General features: G+C 35.5%; 1 protein-coding gene across 1 annotated transcript in view; it reads right to left on the bottom strand.

The window, feature by feature from the left end:
- Positions 1 to 19,861, bottom strand: part of LOC128862410 (eukaryotic translation initiation factor 5B) — a 138,660-nt gene that overhangs the window by 93,619 nt on the left and 25,180 nt on the right. The gene's annotated exons all lie outside the window — the stretch shown is intronic.

Here is a 19,861-nt window from a genome sequence, read left to right as displayed (position 1 = left end):
TAATAATAGTTTTTTTTTTACTTAAAGTTTCGGTAGCTTTAAATTAAAAAACAAGAAACAAACACCAAACTTCAAAAATTTCGCATTTTTGGTATAAAAAAGCACTAAATTTATTGCGAAGAGCAAATGGTTGAGAATACTGCACAACTCGGAAAAACGTGACGTCACACACTCTCTGATGGGCGCAATCTTCTTTCTATCATTCTTGGTATGAAGTTTATTCAGTATTCGCTGAAAGCGGCTGTTGCGAATGAAAATATATAAGTTATAAAAGTATATTCTTTCGATTATATGCCTACGAAAATAACTTAAGGCCTATTTCAACGCACAACACTGTATGTAGTTAATATTCCTCGCTGGTTATGAATGGAATGGCAAATTCATTAAATTTTCGAATACCAGAACATTCTCCGTTGTTTTTTGATAAAAATAAAAGTTCAAAATATAAAAAAATGGATACCAACTACGGAAGACAGAGACAGAAGGCCACTGAATAGGTCCAACTTGTTTGTGAATGAAATTAAGCGCATAGCCAAAGGTAAGCAACGAACCGCCAGAGTCCAGTAACACAGGCGAGTATAAGAGACAAGATGAATAAGAGGCGCAGGCACCCAATACACAAATCGTATGAGCGAAACAGGCAATGAGAAGGCAGAATGTAAGTTAAGTGAAATTAATTCCGTGCTGCTGAGTTGTTAGTTTTAACTTTTGTGCGATTGTCTTCGCCCAATTTACTTACAAATAAAAAAGAAAAAAGACGCTCCACTCTAAATCCACATTTTCATTCACATTTTCGCTTATTTTCGTATGGCAATATACGTTTTGTTCCATCCTTTCGAAAGTATCACGCAATGACAACAAATAGTTGCGTGACATATACCATATGTCCGATGGAAGCAAGTAAGGAAGTGCTAAATTCCATCCGGACCGCCATAATATATAACCACACACATTTTAAACTTAAAACTTTATTTGAACTAGCTGTTAATTTTTGAAATCAAATAAACTCGTAAACGTTGAGTTTTTTAGATTGAAACATCAGGCGGATAGACGGACAGAAATTTAGTCTTAACCAATTAAAAGTGGGCGTGCTTATATCCTTTTCCAGTAATACTTATGTTGGATCTAAATGAGGTAGCGAGCAATATGTGCCCCAAGTTTGGGTGAGCTTTCTCAACACAAAAGTAGGCGTGGCATATTTTTTGAAAAATTTTACGTGCGTTATATTTCTTGTTTTGGATTAATCAATAATTATCATTTGAGTTTACATTTATGAGTGATTTTTTTCTTTCTTATAACATAACATTTTGTTGCTTGTTTGAAAATTACTGTTATATAACAGCTCGACCAGCTAACCGATTTTGCTCATAATTAAATTAATATCAATCTTTGCTCGAGTTATAATGCCCACGAACGGACGGGTGAAAAAACGGATAGGTATGCCTCAATCCAATCGTAATGCAGAGCATTTTGGTATCTATATTTTTACATCTATATCGATTGCTTTATGCTGCTACATACAACCGTTATGTGAACAAAATTACAAAACCCTTGTGTACAAGTGCGCGTGGGTATAAAAAAGCGCCAAGCAAACTAATATAATAAAACAAAAAATACGATTTTCATTCATAAATTCCGGCAGCAGACGCCGCGTCGTCACGGTGCGGTGGAGTTTCGTGAATGGACGAATAAATGTGAATACGTGCGGGTATATAGTATATGGCTATGGATGGATGTTTGTTTGTTTAGATATAATATATGTACATATGTATGAACGGGCATAAGAAACAATGGATATTTTGAGTAGAAGCTGCTGCGCACCACCGTCTCTTACTTAAGCTGTTTTTGCTTCCTTTTTTTGTACGCTTTTGCAACTTGAGCAGCCAGTCTTTTTGCTCATCAGGCCGCGAAGAACGCAACGGGGTAACCATTTACGCAGTTCCATGGTTAAATGAATTAATGAGCTTACAAACTACATACATACAGATACGGTGAAAAAATTAGTAGCTTCAATTTCTTTCTATAAGCAAATTGGATTAAAAATAATTAAGCTTGAGAAAATTTAAGATTTTAAAATTTAAATGCAGCATAAACTCAATTCTTGCCCATACTCGAAACTTGCACACCTCGATACTTGCGATACAATATATTTTTTTTCACTGCGCACTCAGTACTTGCGAGATTAGATCATTTTTACCGCGCTTGACTTTCTCTTTTGCTCTTTTTGAACTGGACAGTCCATAAAAGTTTTTTTCGAGATCTGAATCCGGTCCAAGTAAAACGAAAACTCTTAAGATTTCATGCCAAAATTCAGGAAAAGCCTGGAGGATTCAACGTTAGCAATGGGTGGGTTGCAATTGTTAAAAAGAGGCATGGTATACGATGGCTAAACATTTGCGGAGAAAAATTATTAAATAAGAGTGGCTTAATCAACCTATTTTTGAACAAATTTAATTTTAATTTAATAATTGGTTAAATAAGCAGGCAAAAGAGTTCCTCAAATCTTTCGGAAAAAGTACTTCTTTTTATTGATAATGTTCTATGCCATCTCGAAGAAAGCGAGTTAAAGAGCTACGACGGCAAATATTGGCAATGTGCTTTCTTCCAAACTGTACGACTCTAATACAGCCCAGCTGAAAAGCTATTTTCAAATAGCACATCAATCCATGGGCAGGCAAATTGCCTGAACCAATTTGAAAAGAAAAAAAATGGTTTAAAGAAACACGTGTTTAAAATTTTACGAGCTCTTACAAGCAGCTCAGAAGGGCTACAGAAAAATTAAGAATTCAATCATTGTTGGGCCACCAGATACGGAGAACTGTTCTTAGACATCGGTTGACATATGTCTGCAGCTTCCGTGTTATAGATACAGACAACAACCACGTTTCACACCTATATACAGGATGATAATAGTCGTTCTATTGTTCTAACCCAACTCACATATCGCAAAAAGTATCGCGGCAAACAGGCACCGTCTGAAAATATTATTCGTCGTTTGGTGTCGAATTTTTTTGCGCACGGGACAGTAGGATATCGTCAACATGCCGTTCATCAACCACCAAGACGTTCCAATGGGCTTGTTGAAGCAGTGAGGGAGAGCGTTGCCCAGGAACCAACAGTGTCGTATCGCCGTCGCGCTCAGCATTTGGCGTCGGCCGCCGTAGCCGAATGGGTTGGTGCGTGATTACCATTCGGAATTCACAGAGAGGTCGTTGGTTCGAATCTCGGTGAAAGCAAAATTAATAAAAACATTTTTCTAATAGCGGTCGCCCCTCGGCAGGCAATGGCAAACCTCCGAGAGTATTTCTGCCATGAAAAAGCTCCTCATAAAAATATCTGCCGTTCGGAGTCGGCTTGAAACTGTAGGTCCCTCCATTTGTGGAACAACATCAAGACGCACACCACAAATAGAAGGAGGAGCTCGGCCAAACACCTAACAGAAGTGTACGCGCCAATTATTTATTTTATTTTTAAAACTACAATGCGGCGCATTTTAAAGGATAATTTAAATTTATTTCCGTATAAGAATAAAGAATATTGCCGATAGACCATTCACGTCGCTTGGAATACGGCCAAACAGTCGCCCGAATGGTTGACACTGAACCCAAATTTTGGAAGCAAATTTTAATGACTTGGCACATTTTAACCTCTCTGGCAGCGTGATAAACAAAATTGCCGCATTTGGGGAACTGAGATTCCACATGAGATCCATGAAACGTCTTTGCTTGACCGGGAAGTAACTGTTTGCCCGGCATTTGCGCCAAAACCATCATTGGGCCATATTTTTACCGAGAAAACGAAACGGTCGATGGAAACCGATATCGATGGATGTTGGCTAATTATGTCTGCCCGCAAATGCGTGAGAAAGGTTTAGACGGTTACTAGTTTCAACAAGACGGTGCGCCATGCCTCATTGCGAATGCAACAATTGAATTTCTGCAACGAAAATTCCCGGGATGCCTAGTGTCAAAAAGAGGCGAGTTATCTGAAAAGTAAGGTTTACACCAAAAAGCCGCAGACTATTGGCCAGCTTAAGGCAAACATTCGTGTCGAAATCGACGCTATAAAACCCGAAATGCTTGAAAAGGTGATGACAAACGCAGAAAAAAGATTGCAGTTTCTGATTGCTAATAAAGGTGGCCACTTGATTGATATTGTATTCGAAAAATTAGTTTTAATAAATTGTAAAAAACCAAACCAAATAAAAATACCTCACTTATACAAATTAGTTGTTTTTTGTTTTCAAAGTTATTCACTGTTTTCATACCGACATAAAAGATGGCGCACCCTGTAATAGCCGTTGGCAGCTGTTTGGAAAACCAGACCTTTTTGAGGCTTGCAGAAGCTGCTTTTTTGGTTCTTGCATCGATATCGACTTTTGGTCCACCGTGCAGGGTAATCTGGCTTCCTAGATTGGTGAAGCCCATAAATTGTGAGCCTGTTTTGTAGCAAAGTTTTGATTTCCATGGACTTAGTTTTCCCGATCCATAAAAACTAAAATTTGCTCCCTATTTATCTGTAAAGCGCTTACGCTAAAGTACTCATACTGAAGTTGGTACAGCTCTTGAATGCTATTACCGAAATGCCTTATTAATATCGACAAAAAGGGAAAGTGCTGATAAAAGGAGCGTTGATCCTCCTACTCACAAAAATAAAAATATGCCACTAACTCCGTACAGCCCGTATGTGCTTAAGGCAATTGTTTGCTTCTGCGATGTAACGTTCGAAAGCGAATAAAAAACGGGAGAAAGTTGCGCAATATGTTTCACAGTATTCCCTTTTTATTTAACTGTGCTTTATAACGTAATAATTAAAGAAAAATAGCAACGTTAAACAATTTTTTTTTTTTTTTTTCAAAATGTCGAGTCCTGTAAATACTTCTTCGATTGTCCAGCCACGCGTGGACAGGAGGTGTTCGAGGGAACTCCAAAGGTTAACAAAATCCCAGCTTTCGACATTGCTCGCTACCTATGAGTGTCACAGGAGTTAACGCAAAAATTCATTAGCCAAATTTTGATCTGGAAATCGCAACAAAATCGAGTCATTTCTGATTGGTCATTGTCTGATGGTCGTGAGGAAAAGTGAGTCACTTACGACAATGTCAAGCGAAAACGGTCACGGTCGAATAGCAGTGACCCAGGGCAAACGCAAAGAATCATCTATTATGAACTGCTTTCAAAGCCACCAAACTCTCAATTCAGAACTACGTCTGCATATGGCGCATGAGTGTTTTGCTGAAAATCCCGCCTCAGAAGAAGCTTATGAAAATAAACAGAGTTTTGCCAATTAGACCAATTAAATCAAAATTTCGAGTAGTTATCGAACAAAATGATGTGACATATATTTAATCCAAATTGGATCATTATTTTAAATAAATTTTATATTTTTGTCAGCAACAATTTTGGAAACGGTCTTATTATTTTGTTGACTAGTGTACTATGTCATTCACTCGTTCATTCATAATTTAGTCGACACAAGAGTCGCGCCTAACCACTCAAATATATCAGCTGTTACCAACCAATTTTGCACAAAAATACATACATATTTACATAAGCGTATGTAGTACATACAGTTACTAGTGCTTGTTTTTTCCTCTTCAAGTACTTATGTATGTATGTGTAAATGCCGCAACTAGTCTTATTATAGCAGCAAACATTGCGTTTTTGTAGCAATTATTATGGGTGACATTGTCTTTGAGTGCTCGAAGTGATGCCAAAAGAGTTAAATTTACTGAAAACACAAAAATTTATGAATGAACGAATAACAAAAGTTAAAGAAAATAGTGGCAAAACCAGCAACCATTCACAAAAAAGATAATAGAAATGGCGCAATTAAAAACACTGAAGTATGTACATAATATACATGAATAAGTATGTATCAAAATTACGTACACTATACGATTGCAATTGCAAAAAAGAAACTAAGTATTGGAAATTGAGGGGCAAACTGGTTTGGTGCCTAGCAAATTTGCTTAGAGAAAAATGCTGTCATTAAACTCGTTTGCAAAAGTTACTTAGTTGCATGTAGTTAAGTGACTTTTTGTCTGCCTACTTATAAATATAAACGTATGAAAGTATATACGGTATCTGTACGTGTATATACGAATATTTATTGCATGTAGCATACATATATTTTTCATTAGTTCGCCTAATCTCTCTTCAAACTTTTATAACTACTCGATAGTGAATTTTTAGATGGAATAATATGAAATTAAGCCATTTGATTTCACTTGAAATTTCTGCATCAATTCAATTCCAATTCCTTAAACAGGAAGGACTTAGAATAGAAGAACGTCGAACAAAACCGCTTAGTACTTGAATTGTGCAGAACTAATTAGCATTACGAACTGTGGAAAATGTAAACGCAGTGCTCACACCCAGCCAACGAGTAACTACAGTGCGTTTTAAAATAAAGTGTTACTAATACTTAAAACTCACAAGAGAATGAATTTTATATATTTTCAGAAAGTAAAAACAAATATCTTCTCTTCGAATTGTTATCAATCTTGATATCAAATCCCGCTTGTTGCTAATATTAGTTTCTCCTGCTTATGCTTCATTGCAACTGGACTTTAAGATGCCCAATTTATCGTTTCCAAGCCATATAAAAGATTCCATGACTTGTAGAGTAGGCTTTGGTGTTTTGAACAGCTGTCTTCCAATTCTTATTTAAACTGGCAATAACATTTCTGCTGAGTTCAGTAAACCTGTTTGGTATAATTAGGCCTTCTTTTCGGCATTAAAGTTATACGTAAATTCGATCAGTTATCTCTGGTTGAGAAACATGTTTCTTTTCTTAACCAATCTCTCTTGCATGAGTACTACAAAAAGTTCAAAAAAAGGCGATTAATCTATAGAGATGCCGTTGCTCCAAACTCGATCGATATTCCATTTTGGTCGGGTTTCCATGTGCCTTTCGTTAAAACTGTTTTATGGTCGGAACCATTAACACCATTCACAATTTCAGCGGCTGCATTCTGGTTTGCATTTTCGCCGTTATGAAAAAAAAAACTGTAAAATGTACCGAATTTTATCTTTGTTGACTTCTGTTGTTAACACCCTTTAACTCACAACTGAATGGAACCAACAAAAAACAGCAAACTATTTTTTTAGTGCGAAATGTCACGTTGATAACGAGCATAAACTTTAACCCACGTTTGGCACCCGGGTCTACCCAGATTTTTTCGACTTTGGACGTGAGTTTGGCATATTTCTATTATAGCAAACCACTTGAGTTTCCAGGTAGCTTCGTAAAATTTTATTTTCTAGCGATTTACGGATATAACCTTTTAAAAGGCCAGACCCGGGCGTCCAACCGAAAGTATTAAGAAAGGTGACCAACGGAAGGTTAAATTGATTGATCGATAATTTACGAAACATCGATCACTATAGCAATCTACCGAGAAAATAATGGATTTATTTTCACCTAAACTAATATAACGGATTAGTCTGCATCGTATGGTAGCAGTTGACATTTCAATTAAAACAGCTCTACCTGGCTCTCGCTATTTTATTCTTGGGCATTTTTGTTGTTTTACCAAAAATATCACTTCCAAACGCTTTTTAAAAGCACACCCATATTTAATTGTTAATATTTTCGTACCACTTCTTACTCAACTCACAAATCAATCATAACGTGAAAGCGGTATTTTTATTGCATTCATTGCCTAAAATTTTAGATTATTTTAGTCTTATTCTGCGCAAAATTAATCATACAATTTTGTTTTTGAATAACTTTTTTATTAGAAACAAAAAATGATTCCGAGTGATGGAAATCTTTATTTTGACTTTACGCTTTCCATTCCTTTTCTGTTTGCATATTGCAGCTGTCTAGTTCATAAGTGTCAAAAATTATTGGCGTACGACACCATTTGCACAAATTACAAATCTTCCGATAGTGTTATTAATGCTGCGCCTCCTTGTACATGTACTTATATTTACCACCCTTGCGACGAAATGCCAGACAGAAGAGAAGCTCTATAATTTTTAATCCCAAGTCTATTTATAAATTTTTGCTCGACAATTTAGAAGGATTGCGGCAAGACGAATCTATATAAGTCGGCTTGGAATCTATATAAGTTTTTTCGATATTTGTTTGTTTATATTCCCATTGAAGTTTTAACAGCCAAACTACCAAATTTTAAAAACCAATTACATGTAAATGTTCTTCTAGCGCCAAGGATTGCAATATAAAAAAATAATTTACTAGTAACCACAGGAAATAAAATATAAATATACCAGAAAAGAATATGCGCGACACTTTAAAACGCACACTTTTGAAACACACTGTATTATTGAATTCAGTAAAAATGCTAAGTCTCTAAGGAAAATTATCACAACATAAGATGATTCAAATAAGTTGATAGAAGCAGTACTTTTGAAGCAGTTCAGGAATAAGAACACCACTAACTGATTTGCGTATTGCTTCGGCTGCTATTAACCACAAATTAGTTGAAATTTATGTTTTTGGAGTGATGAATCTTCTTAAAAAGCTCTTCGCAACTCCGAACTGGCTGTTAATTTTTGAAATCTGATTAGCTTAGGTGGAACTGAGAAACCGAAGATAGCGGAAATGATGCCTGAGCTTCTGAGTGAGCTCCTTTGCATGTTTATTTAGAATTTATAGCTCATAAGATTTGTTAGCGCACTGCGCACAATAGGGGATAAGTGTAATATCATTATAATTTTGACATTTGAAGAACTCGTCTCGAATTCGATGTGAACCCACTGCGCTTATTGAGTACTTATGTATACAATAAGAAACTACTCAATTAGGGAACAATTTAATGACGCTATATAATACATTATAAATTTCCCCTAATTCGTAATTTACATATTACGCATTGGATAAAATCTCTTCAAATTTATCATCAAAAAATTTTAATTAACTAAACCAAAAAAGCCAAAGAGTGCAAAGTCAATAAAAGCTTGTCAGTCGTTATCAGCACTAGATGCCTTTGGAAGAAACAATCGCCGAATAGTCGTCGTAATAAATGACAGAATTATAAAGACTGGAAGCAACAGGGGTATCTAAGTTGATTCCTTAAGGGGGGGTAGTCAGAATTTTCAAAAAATTGCATTTTTTACATTTTCTTAAAGTATGATATCTTAAAAATATTGTGTGAAAATTTTAAGTGAATCCGACAAATACCTTTCAAGCTATTCAACAATTAATAAAGGGCGTTTGGGCGCTCCGAAACTCGATAGCAAAACTTTAAATGCGTTTTTCTCAAAACTATGTTTTTTGAAATGGTGATCTCTGTAACTTCAAAACCGATTGGTGGTAGACTTCAATAAAATTTACACTGCTTTTGAAAAACATAAAAAACTCGCGCCTGATCAAAGGATTTTTTTTGTTTTAAATTTCGATTTTTTTAAACAATTAATTATCGGTTTTTTTTCTACAAAATCTGAAAAATATTTCCTGAGCCCGCTATATTAGGTTAGGTTATGTTGACCTGGCTGACTGAAAGCCATCAAATAGGCCTATTGATCCTTAGTGTTACCAGATGGAACTAAACCTTTACGTTTCTTTGTAGTAAACATCTTGTAATACGTCTGCGTCTTTTGCGAATCTAAGTAAACTCTGAAGCTCTATCCCCGAGAGGCATTCTAACTTCTCATATTGTAAAGCTCCTAAACATTTTAATCTGATTCTAGCTAACGCAGGGTAAAAACATAGAAGGTGTTCTAGGGTTTCCCTCTCTTCCAGTTCATTGCAAAATCTGCAGCTATCGCTGTTTGTACTTCCTATCTTGTATGCGTGCGCCGCTAAGAAATTGTGGCCTGTCAGCATATCTACGATAGTTCTGCTTTCTTTTCTAGACAAAGCTAGTACGAATCGGACGTATTTATCTTCATTCTGTGTAACATAATTTTCGCGGTTTTGCAAGTTGCTTGATTATTCCACCTCCGTATTTTCATGTCTGCAACGATGTCATTGTACACCGTATTTAAAGGTTTCAGTATGTCGTTTTCTTGTTCGAATTGTCTGTAAACAGCGATTTTGGCAATCTCATCTACAATCTCGTTTCCTGCAATGCCTTTATGTCCGGGTACCCAATAGATATGCAACCGTCTGTCTGCGGCTAATCTCTCTATGGCTTCCTGCTTCTTCGAACATTTTTAGATGAAATTTCATATGAGTTTATTGCTTTTATCGTCGCTTGGCTGTATATTTATTTTGGCGTTGCTTCTTCTTTGCGAATACTATTTCCGCAGCCTTGCCTACAGCAAAGACTTCTGCTTCAAAGATACTGCAGTAGTCAGGAAGCTTAAATGGCTGCCTGATGCCTAGCTCTCCGCTATATTGTGCATTTAAAAAAAAGCTTCGATCATGCACAAGATTATCTATTAATAAAACTAATTTCTCTTGTCCGATTGATTTTAGATGAATCCCCAAGGACTTGTGATGATCATCACAAGGGACTTCTGGAGAAACGGGCTCCATACAAACAGCGATAACTTTTACAATTATTAATTTTTTTTTTTTAATCTTTGCCAAAGTCAGGTCGAAATATGATGTATTAATGCTATGTTTTTATTTTTGGAAAATAAAGCACTTAACTAGCAAAAATAATTATTGAAAATCATCATTTTCATCATCGGGCCTCTGACTGCCCCTAACCCCTAACTCTAGCGGTGGACAATAAGCCTATGTCTTCAGTTTATTAAGCGCCTTTTTCAGATTTCTGTAAACCTGCTGATTAAAGGCTCAGTTATTATTAGCAACACATTCAAAAAATCTATTTTCGTGGCTTTCCGTGACTGTTCTTGCGTAGTACTCATCTGCCAGGTTTATTCCGGGCTTCCTGTTCTTCCACAGAAAGCTGAACAATCGATAGATTTTATAATATTAGTACTATGGATCAAAATTTTATGAACTCTAGCAAGCATGTAATACCATGACAAAAGATCTGCCTACATCTGTATATGATATATTCGTAGCTAACGCTTTTTTAATGTATTAGGTGCGCAACTAAGTTCCCAATAGATGCCGCCAGCAGTGTATGCTAGTCGATTCTAACATAACCTAAACGTCATAAACCAAGCTTAGACATACAAACTGCTTCCACACATGAGTGATTTTGTTTTGGTATCATATACTTTTGATTTTGTGAAAATGTCTGATTTTGTGACGAATAATCGTCATTTGCGGGAAGCGCATCGAGAGCTACAAAAAGTTTATGGAGATGCTGCTTTAAGTGAAACAAAGTGCCGAGATTGGTTCCGTCGCTTCAAAGACGGTGATTTTAATGTTGACGACCGTCCGCGTGAAGGAAGGCCAAAAACTTCATCACAGTCTATGACGTTTTTTTTTTTTTTTTTAAGTTGATTATTTATTTGGTATTAATAATGTTATGTACTAAAATAAACAATAGTTTTAAGTATATGATATGCTTATACAATGACTCTAGACGAGTTCTCAAGTACATGAAGAGCTTCTTATAGATATATATAGTAACATTTTATTAATTGATGGTATTTTAGATGTGTCTGCTTTAATTTGAAGCTTTTATAATATTTTATGATTATATTGCAGAGAAAAAAACCTGTAAAAAACAGTGCATTCTTAGCTTTTTTAATAGAAGATAAAATGGTTTAAAAGGAAGATATGTCGGGTATTCGGCATGAAATAGTGTTTATGTTTGTGTATTGTTTAGCCACCAGCATTTTTTATTAATATCAAGGGCTTCTATTTTGTCTCTGGGGGAGATGTATGTATCAAAACGTTGGTTTTCTCTGTTAAGGGCTTTTGACGTGACTGTTTTAACGTTGGCTCTTCTATGAATGTGATAAATTATCGGTATATGGTCCTTATTTTGTATAAAACCGTGATTGACGAAATAGACACGCCATTTTACCACTCTCAACCTACAAACTGCTTGGTATAACTGGCAAGTGGCAATTCTCTTCAACCAACACGATATGAGTTGATAGTCTGACATGTACCGCTACGAAAAGAATTTGGCCAGAATGGGACGTCAGGCGCTCAAAGGCGCTACTCAATCGGTCAAACAAAAACGTCTCATTGTTAGTTGCTTTGATTAGAGACCACTGTCTCCTGGGTCGGCATGCTCAAAGATTGAATGTACCCCATTTCGACAATTGCAGAAGCTGCAAGAAGGTGAAGTGGGAAGACTCAGTCAGATATCTTCTTTGTAACTGTCCTCATCACTCTTGAATGATGCCTTAGAAATATATCATAAGTGTCAGCCAAATTACTGGGTTTGCACTTAAAACAAAATGGTGTAAGGAGGGGTAGCAGGTACCACAATGGATCGTTAGTGGTCTAAGTGGGTTGGTTTAAAGACTGTAAGAGAAAGGAATATCTCACAATTCGAAACTCGAAAAGTTCTCCAGAATGACTAATATCCCGAAGGGGTACAATCATCAGTTATTGTGATTCAAACATAACCTCTATTTCTTCTCTATTTATCATAATAAAAATATCATATAAAGTTTATATTTTAAAATATGAGGACTTAATGGAACATCCTATATGAATAAATCGAGTATGACCATATAAATTTACGTAATGTCCGCACATTCCTCTTTAACCTCTTTTAACCAGTCATACGAATACCGTCAAAATTGTGGCGTAATTTTTCATTCATCAACGAAAACTTTATTGCAAATACATTAAAATGGTGGCGTGAGGAGGCAATAAATTGTATTGCACGTCAACTTGGCGCCCCATGCAAACGCAAGAAACCAAAATCGAAAAAACAACAGAAAGAAAAGCGGTATGGACTGCGATGAAACTAGACAGATTACAAAAGTGTTTGTGAATATTTTTGCGCGATTTGTGAATGAAGCGAAATGTTTGAGGAAATGCAGTATACCAGCAAAAAATTACGCGCAACACCGAACACTGCAGATATTTATGTACATATAAATATACTCGTATGTAATATTTACACTTTGGTGTAAAATGTTGGGAGTGGGGGTCGCACAATATACGTTATATGTTTTTTGGGGTACCCAAAATCGGTTCCGAAGTCCATTTCATCCTTTGAGGTTTGGTTTTTGACAGGTCCGATTAACCCGTTAATATTGAGCCTCAATTTTCCTACCCCCTTAAACTCATCTAAGTAGAATTCATATCACCGAAATCGTATACCTATCATTGCCTACGAACTGAAAATGACTCAGAAAACTATTTCAAACCAAGGCTAACACTGTGCAAGGTCAAAATTTGGGCAAGGTTGAGATAGTTGATTTGTTATACAACTGGGGTCTTCTAATATAAATTCAATGTGTCCCCTATTTTTCCGGATATACTTCAGTTTTGGATATAACGGTACTTGAAAATTTTCTTAAAGTTATGTATGGGAATGGAAATTAAATTGCTTGTTCCTAAGCTTTGTTTTGTATACATATCAATAAAATGTTAAAAACTAATACAAAAATTATTATACTAAATATTTCGTTTTTGGAACCTGAGTCAAGTCAGATATTAAAAATTAAACGGTAAGTTCATATCTGGAGAATCAGTTGTACGGGAGCTTTACGTTGATTGATGATTTTCACTGTTAAATTTCTATTTGTGATAAATAAAAATGGTACTAAATGTCATATTCTTACCTGCCTGATAGGTTACCAGCAAAACAAAATAATTTTTAAACTGAAGGAGTTATTTGCAAAAAATTGGAGTTAAAATTTCAATTGCTTAAAGGCCTCATTTAAGTAAGATGAATTATCAAAACCTATACCCACAAAAAAAGTTGAAAATCCGAACGCAGTGTAATTATAATTATATTCATTGTATCATCGAATATTTAAGGCGAAACAAAATGTTAGAGACCTTATCTAATATAATAGTTTTTTTTTATATTAAGTAAAACTATTACAGCCGGCAGTCAAGAGAGTAAGAATACATTAACATATTATAAATATGTCACGCTAAATCATTTAAGCCGTTTTTTTTCAGTGCACCCTTCGCCCGAATTGTAACGTGCACCGATTTTAAGGAAATAACTTCCTTTAGTGCGCGATAGAAAGAAGACGTGACATCTAACATATACAGGGTCCGGCACTCGAAGTGTAGCCAATTAAAAAGGCCATAACTTTAGTTTGGAAAATTACTTTTATTAAATTCAAATTAAAAAATGTGTGAAAATAATACAAAATAAAAAATCAATTTACTTTTGCTCGATATAACCTCCTTTTGGTGATCGCTCCCAGTGTTTGAAAAAATGTATCGCATTGTATTTTATCACGTTGCATAGTTTAATTGAAATTGGATAAAAACGGCTACTTACGGCTAGAATTGTGACTAGTCGAATACTAGTTCGAATAAATATTTTTAAAAGCAAAATTTATATAACGTCATGAAAACTTAGTCAATTCTACATGCATATGTTTTTTTCTTTTTTACTTTTGCAAGAAATAATACGAGTTTCTGCTGGGATTTTGCACAAGTACCCAAATACAATGTATGCAATTGTATACTTACAAAAACACTATTAACGATACCAACATAATATAACATAGTAAGCAGCATACCACAACATAATATACATCTGTACATATTTATAGAGCGTAAATGTAATCGTAAGAGTTGATGAATGAAATTGTTAGGAGCTAAAGCAAACTGTAAAAATATTACAGCAACAAAATTGCATATTTGCACATTAATTAAAATAGAAAAAGTCTTGTAAAAATAAGCAACTATGGTGCAATGCAGTTAAGCCACACTTTCCATAAGTGCTCATATGTACACATATACAAATATTTTCTTGTAAATTGTTGCTACTATCGGGCGTTAGTCTGGCGAGACAAAACCGCTTTTACACAAGTATGTTTGTAGTTTGAGGTTGGCTTTTCGTTTGCTTTCATATTAGGTTTTTGTGAATGAAAACAGTAAACGAAATGTTGGTCACAAAGCGAAGTAACAATGCTAAGTTATGAATGTGGTGGGAGTTGTGGTTGCAGCAATGGTGGGTGCACAGTGAAAACGACATAAGAGCACAAGCGTACATACATCTACATTTGTATATATGTACAATTATGCATACGTAGGTATCCGATTGGGATCCCACACACCGAATTGCGACATATTTGTGCACAACAAGTAGTTGAATACATAAATACACAGAGATACCCGCAGACAAATGAAAGCACGCACTCGAAACTTTATGCCGAGTGATTTTTATTTTCACAGACCATTTAGCAGTAAAGGTTCCCGTGTCAAATTGAGTCTTGTACAGAAATACTACTGCAATAGCTGGAATTTTACAATACCAACAAATCTACTGGTTCGTGGAGATTTTCGAATAGCATATAGGATCCGGCATTCGCAGCGTAACCAATTAAAAAGGTCATAAATATAGTTTGGAAAATTATTTTTATTCAACTCAAAGTAAAAAATGTGTGAAAATAATACAAAATTAAGAATCAATTTACTTTTGCTCGATGTGATCACCCTTTACCTTGACTATGGCCTTGAGATGGTCCAGAAACGAATCGCAAGCTGCCCGAATATAACTAGTAGGTATTTTGGCCCATTCGCGGACAATGGCTTTTTTCAGCGCCTCGAGACTGGGCAATGGATCTTTTAGCTCGGACTGTCCGAAGCTGTCCAAAATGGCCTAAAGAGAATAATCCTTCGGATTCATGTCTGGTGGATTTAAAAGCCATTGTGTGGGCGTATTGACGTTAGTAACGTTGCTTTTTAGCCATTCTTGGTTCACTTGAGGGTTGTGAGACGGTGCCGAGTCGTGTTAAAACGTCCATCGTCTGCCACTGAAATGTTTGCTTCAAAGCAACCTCTAGAATACTTTTCCGATAATATTTTGCATTTACCTTGACGCCAGGCGCGATGAAAACGATTGGAATGCGCCCATCTGCGGTTAAAGCGGCCAAACCATTACCCATGGCGGGTGCTGCCTCCTGGTGGCCAATAGATGACTCAAATTCTCGTATGACCAGTCGGTCAAATAAACCCTATCGTTTTGTGAGTTTACGAATTGTTCAATTTGAAAAATTGTCTGTTCAGAAAGCACAATATTCCCGATATTCACTTTTCGAACCATTTCACGTGACGTTGCGGTCTTTTGATGACCACCTCCATGAAGTTGAATCGCTGGTTGCGATTTTTCAGCCAAATATAAGCAATCACACTACTGATTACCTGACTGATTTCCTTTTTTGCGTTTACTCTCGGCAAAATACTTCCGCGCGCGTGTAAACAATAATCTGTACTGTAATTTAGTCAACTAACAGACAGCTGATGACATATCTTCCATAAAATCTATGAAGTTTTCTTCAAAACTCAAAACTCCAACCAGCTCCGTCATAAACCCTCCATTCCAAGAACTTGTGACCTCCCCTCGTAGACTTAGGGTAATGACAAAGAAAAATTAAATAAAAAATGTACCAGTAGTATATTGCTGTTATATTCAGAGTAAAAGTAGATATAAATTTGTGACAGTCTTAAATTCATTTGTGGAGAGTCTTAAATTCAAAGTAAATGAGTTCTGTTGAATTTACAATACAAGTGAAAAAAGCTGATAAAAGCCAAGCATCAAAATATGCATGAATATACATATTTGTGTATGTGCATAAAAACATTTAATATTATTAAGTACAGGTCTGAAATCAACTCTGTGCTCTTCCCCACACATTCCCATGGAAGTGAAATTTCATGTAATATTGAAAATTATTAATGAAATTAATTACACCTTTTTGCTACAAGTGGACAGTTCACCACGTAAATTCATTCATAAAATGCCTTGAAGCTTTCATAACCGGTGTCCAACCAACACGGTTATTCATTTGTAAAAGTATAATTGAGTCTGGGTATGTGAGTAGTTATGTCCATAACACGCTGCCGCCGAACCGGCTCGTACGAGTATATAGCAAATACATGCCGCTAGTAGTTGCAAAAGAAATTAAAATATTCATATATTATATATACACGCACAGGCATATACAGGGTGCACCAATAGAGGTGCATTTACACACATTTAGCATGTTAATAGACAGTTTAGAATGTAAATATTATCGCTACTCGGGAATCCACTAATACCGAACTAATGCCTTTCGAATGTAGCTACGACCATGACTAGTTCATGCTCCTTCTCTTTTCCATACAAAGAATTCGTAAATTTTTCAAAGCAATTTGTCAGTGAGTACTAAATTCGATAGAAGAGGTCTATTATGTTCTCCATCCTCTCTTCGATAGTTCTGAACGAACGTTATCCCTTTATCTACATGTCGGGTCCAATAGACCTGACGCTTTTAAACTCTGTTACTCTTTGACTTAGATTACTGATGTCGTTTGCAATATCCCGACATTGTTAATTATTAATATTATTATTTTTTAACAACTAGTATTGCTAATACACATTTCTAGTGGTACTAGGATCCGAAAGGTATGCAACGCTAGTTTTTTTGTATTAGTCAAAGGGTTAAAATTCGACGAATAAAAAATTGTACAATTCAGAAAGTCCTACGTTTCATTCTTAGCTATGAGAAATACCTTGAGTAGCAAATTGGTTGACGAATAGAGAAATGGTTAAATGAGTGAGTCAGAAATTTGATTTTGTAATTCACAGAGGTAGCGGCAGCTGTTGGGTCAATTATTGTGGGAAAAAAAACAAAGAGGCATAGTTTAGATTTCAGTTTAATGGTCTTATTGGGCTTATTTCAAAATAGAACTGACGAAATCGCTACATTGACCGAGAATTTTATCAAAAGGTGACCGAGATCATTTTGATTTGTGCAACTATAATGCAGGTGAGAGAACAGCTCTCGGCTCTCAATGAAGTTGACAGAATCTGTTGTTAATCAGTTGTTATTTGTGTTTACACCTTTTTGTTGAAAAGATACTCAGTTATTCATTTTCTTCTCAATTGTCACCCATTTTTTTTTTAACCTTACCGAATTTTTCATAATTTTTAATTTGACTATTTTGATATTTTACTCTTAGTTCGCTTACGTAGCTCGTCTAAAATTATGTCCCGTCATCATGGAAATTCTCGAGTTGGACCGCCATATGAACACATATTCCATGCCTAGGAACTACCAAGGTGTAATTTTCCATAAAAGTACCCCTCTTCGAGGGTGTGTCTTGATATAATAAAAAACTGATATTCGGACCTAGACAATCTTTTCCAAAATCATTTACGACCAATTAAAGAGCAAAAATATTATTAAAATCGGTCACGAATTGCCTTCTCTAGGATTATTTAAGAAAATTTGTCCAAAAATCCCCATTGTGCGTCGCACAATGCCATTATCTGTGAATTTTTGAACAAGAACGAAACGAATACCATTCAACAGTCATCGAATTCACCTGATACGACGCTGAACGGGTTTTAGCAATCGAAAGGAGGTAATGGAAAAATCGAAGACGGCACTGAAAACAGAGTTCCAGAAATGTTTCGAGCGCTGGATCAAACGCTGGCATAAGTGCGTTACATTTGATGGGGGGTACTTTGAAAGCGATAATATCAATAAACAACGAAAACTCCATCGACATTGTTGGTAAATTTATTAAAAATGAACCGAAATCATAGCTGAAATTCATGGAATCGCAATTATTCTCTTTAAGCCATTTTGGAGAATTCACCTGATACGACGCTGAACGGGTTTTAGCAATCGAAAGGAGGTAATGGAAAAATCGAAGACGGCACTGAAAACAGAGTTCCAGAAATGTTTCGAGCGCTGGATCAAACGCTGGCATAAGTGCGTTACATTTGATAGGGGGTACTTTGAAAGCGATAATATCAATAAACAACGAAAACTCCATCGACATTGTTGGTAAATTTATTAAAAATGAACCGAAATCATAGCTGAAATTCATGGAATCGCAATTATTCTCTTTAAGCCATTTTGGAGAGCAAGGTCCGAACTAAAAGATTCACCAGTCCCGAGACGCTGAAAAAAGCGCGAGTGGGCCAAAATACCTGCGTGTCGCATTCGGGCAGCTTGTGATTCGTATCTGGACCGCCTCAAGGCCATAGTCAAGGCATATCGTGCAAAATTAAATTGAATAAAAGTAATCTTAAAAACTAATTGGTTTTGGAGGGTAACGCTTTACCACAGTTTCCTTTTCTTCCGTGCTTCCTAAGTGTTCATGTTCAAGGGTTTTGGCATCTGGATACTGGATATTATATGCAAAAATATTAGTAATTTGATTTTTAAGATCTTTGTTCTTTCTCGTTCAGGTAGATTATGAACATTTCCATGCTTTTTAAATCATTTCACCCACTTTGTTAGAAAATCTCCGAAGATTTGCTGCTTCTGCAGGAACAGATAATTTTAGTCCGAGAAACAAGAAACATGGCTTCAAAATCATATTTCAAGCACTCATAAAGGGTACGACCATATGATAAGTTTTGACTATTTATTTATGCAATTTTAATAAATTTTTATAAAAATATAATTCATAGTAAAACAAAAACCATATATCGCAAAGTTTCAAACCTTGTACAGAATTTTAAAAAATTCGGCCAGTTTTCATCAAAACTTCAAACTTACTCAGTATTTTTCGAAAAAATTCTGATATACAGTTTTATAGATGATTGAATTTTAGTATAATAAAGTGAAAGTTACAAATGGGTAAAAATTACATTGATTTTTCAGACTTACATTTTTTTATATCGAAGAAAACACAGTCAGCAAAAAAAAATTCCAAAAATCAACCCGATATTTGAGCCACACACAGTACGTGTTGTTACTGTAAAAGTCCCCATTCAAATGCCATACGATTTTATTAACGTTTTAAAGGATGAATAAGTTCAACGGAAATCAAAATCACAATTTTTTATATTATTATTATATAAGCTAATGACTTGAATATGTAATAATTAAACTAATTTACTAGGGTATAATTTTAATTTTCTTCGATTAAT

This window comes from Anastrepha ludens, chromosome 4, assembly GCF_028408465.1.
Source record: "Anastrepha ludens isolate Willacy chromosome 4, idAnaLude1.1, whole genome shotgun sequence".
In the NCBI taxonomy this organism is placed as follows: domain Eukaryota; kingdom Metazoa; phylum Arthropoda; class Insecta; order Diptera; family Tephritidae; genus Anastrepha; species Anastrepha ludens.
This window is presented reverse-complemented; position numbering and strand designations above follow the sequence as displayed.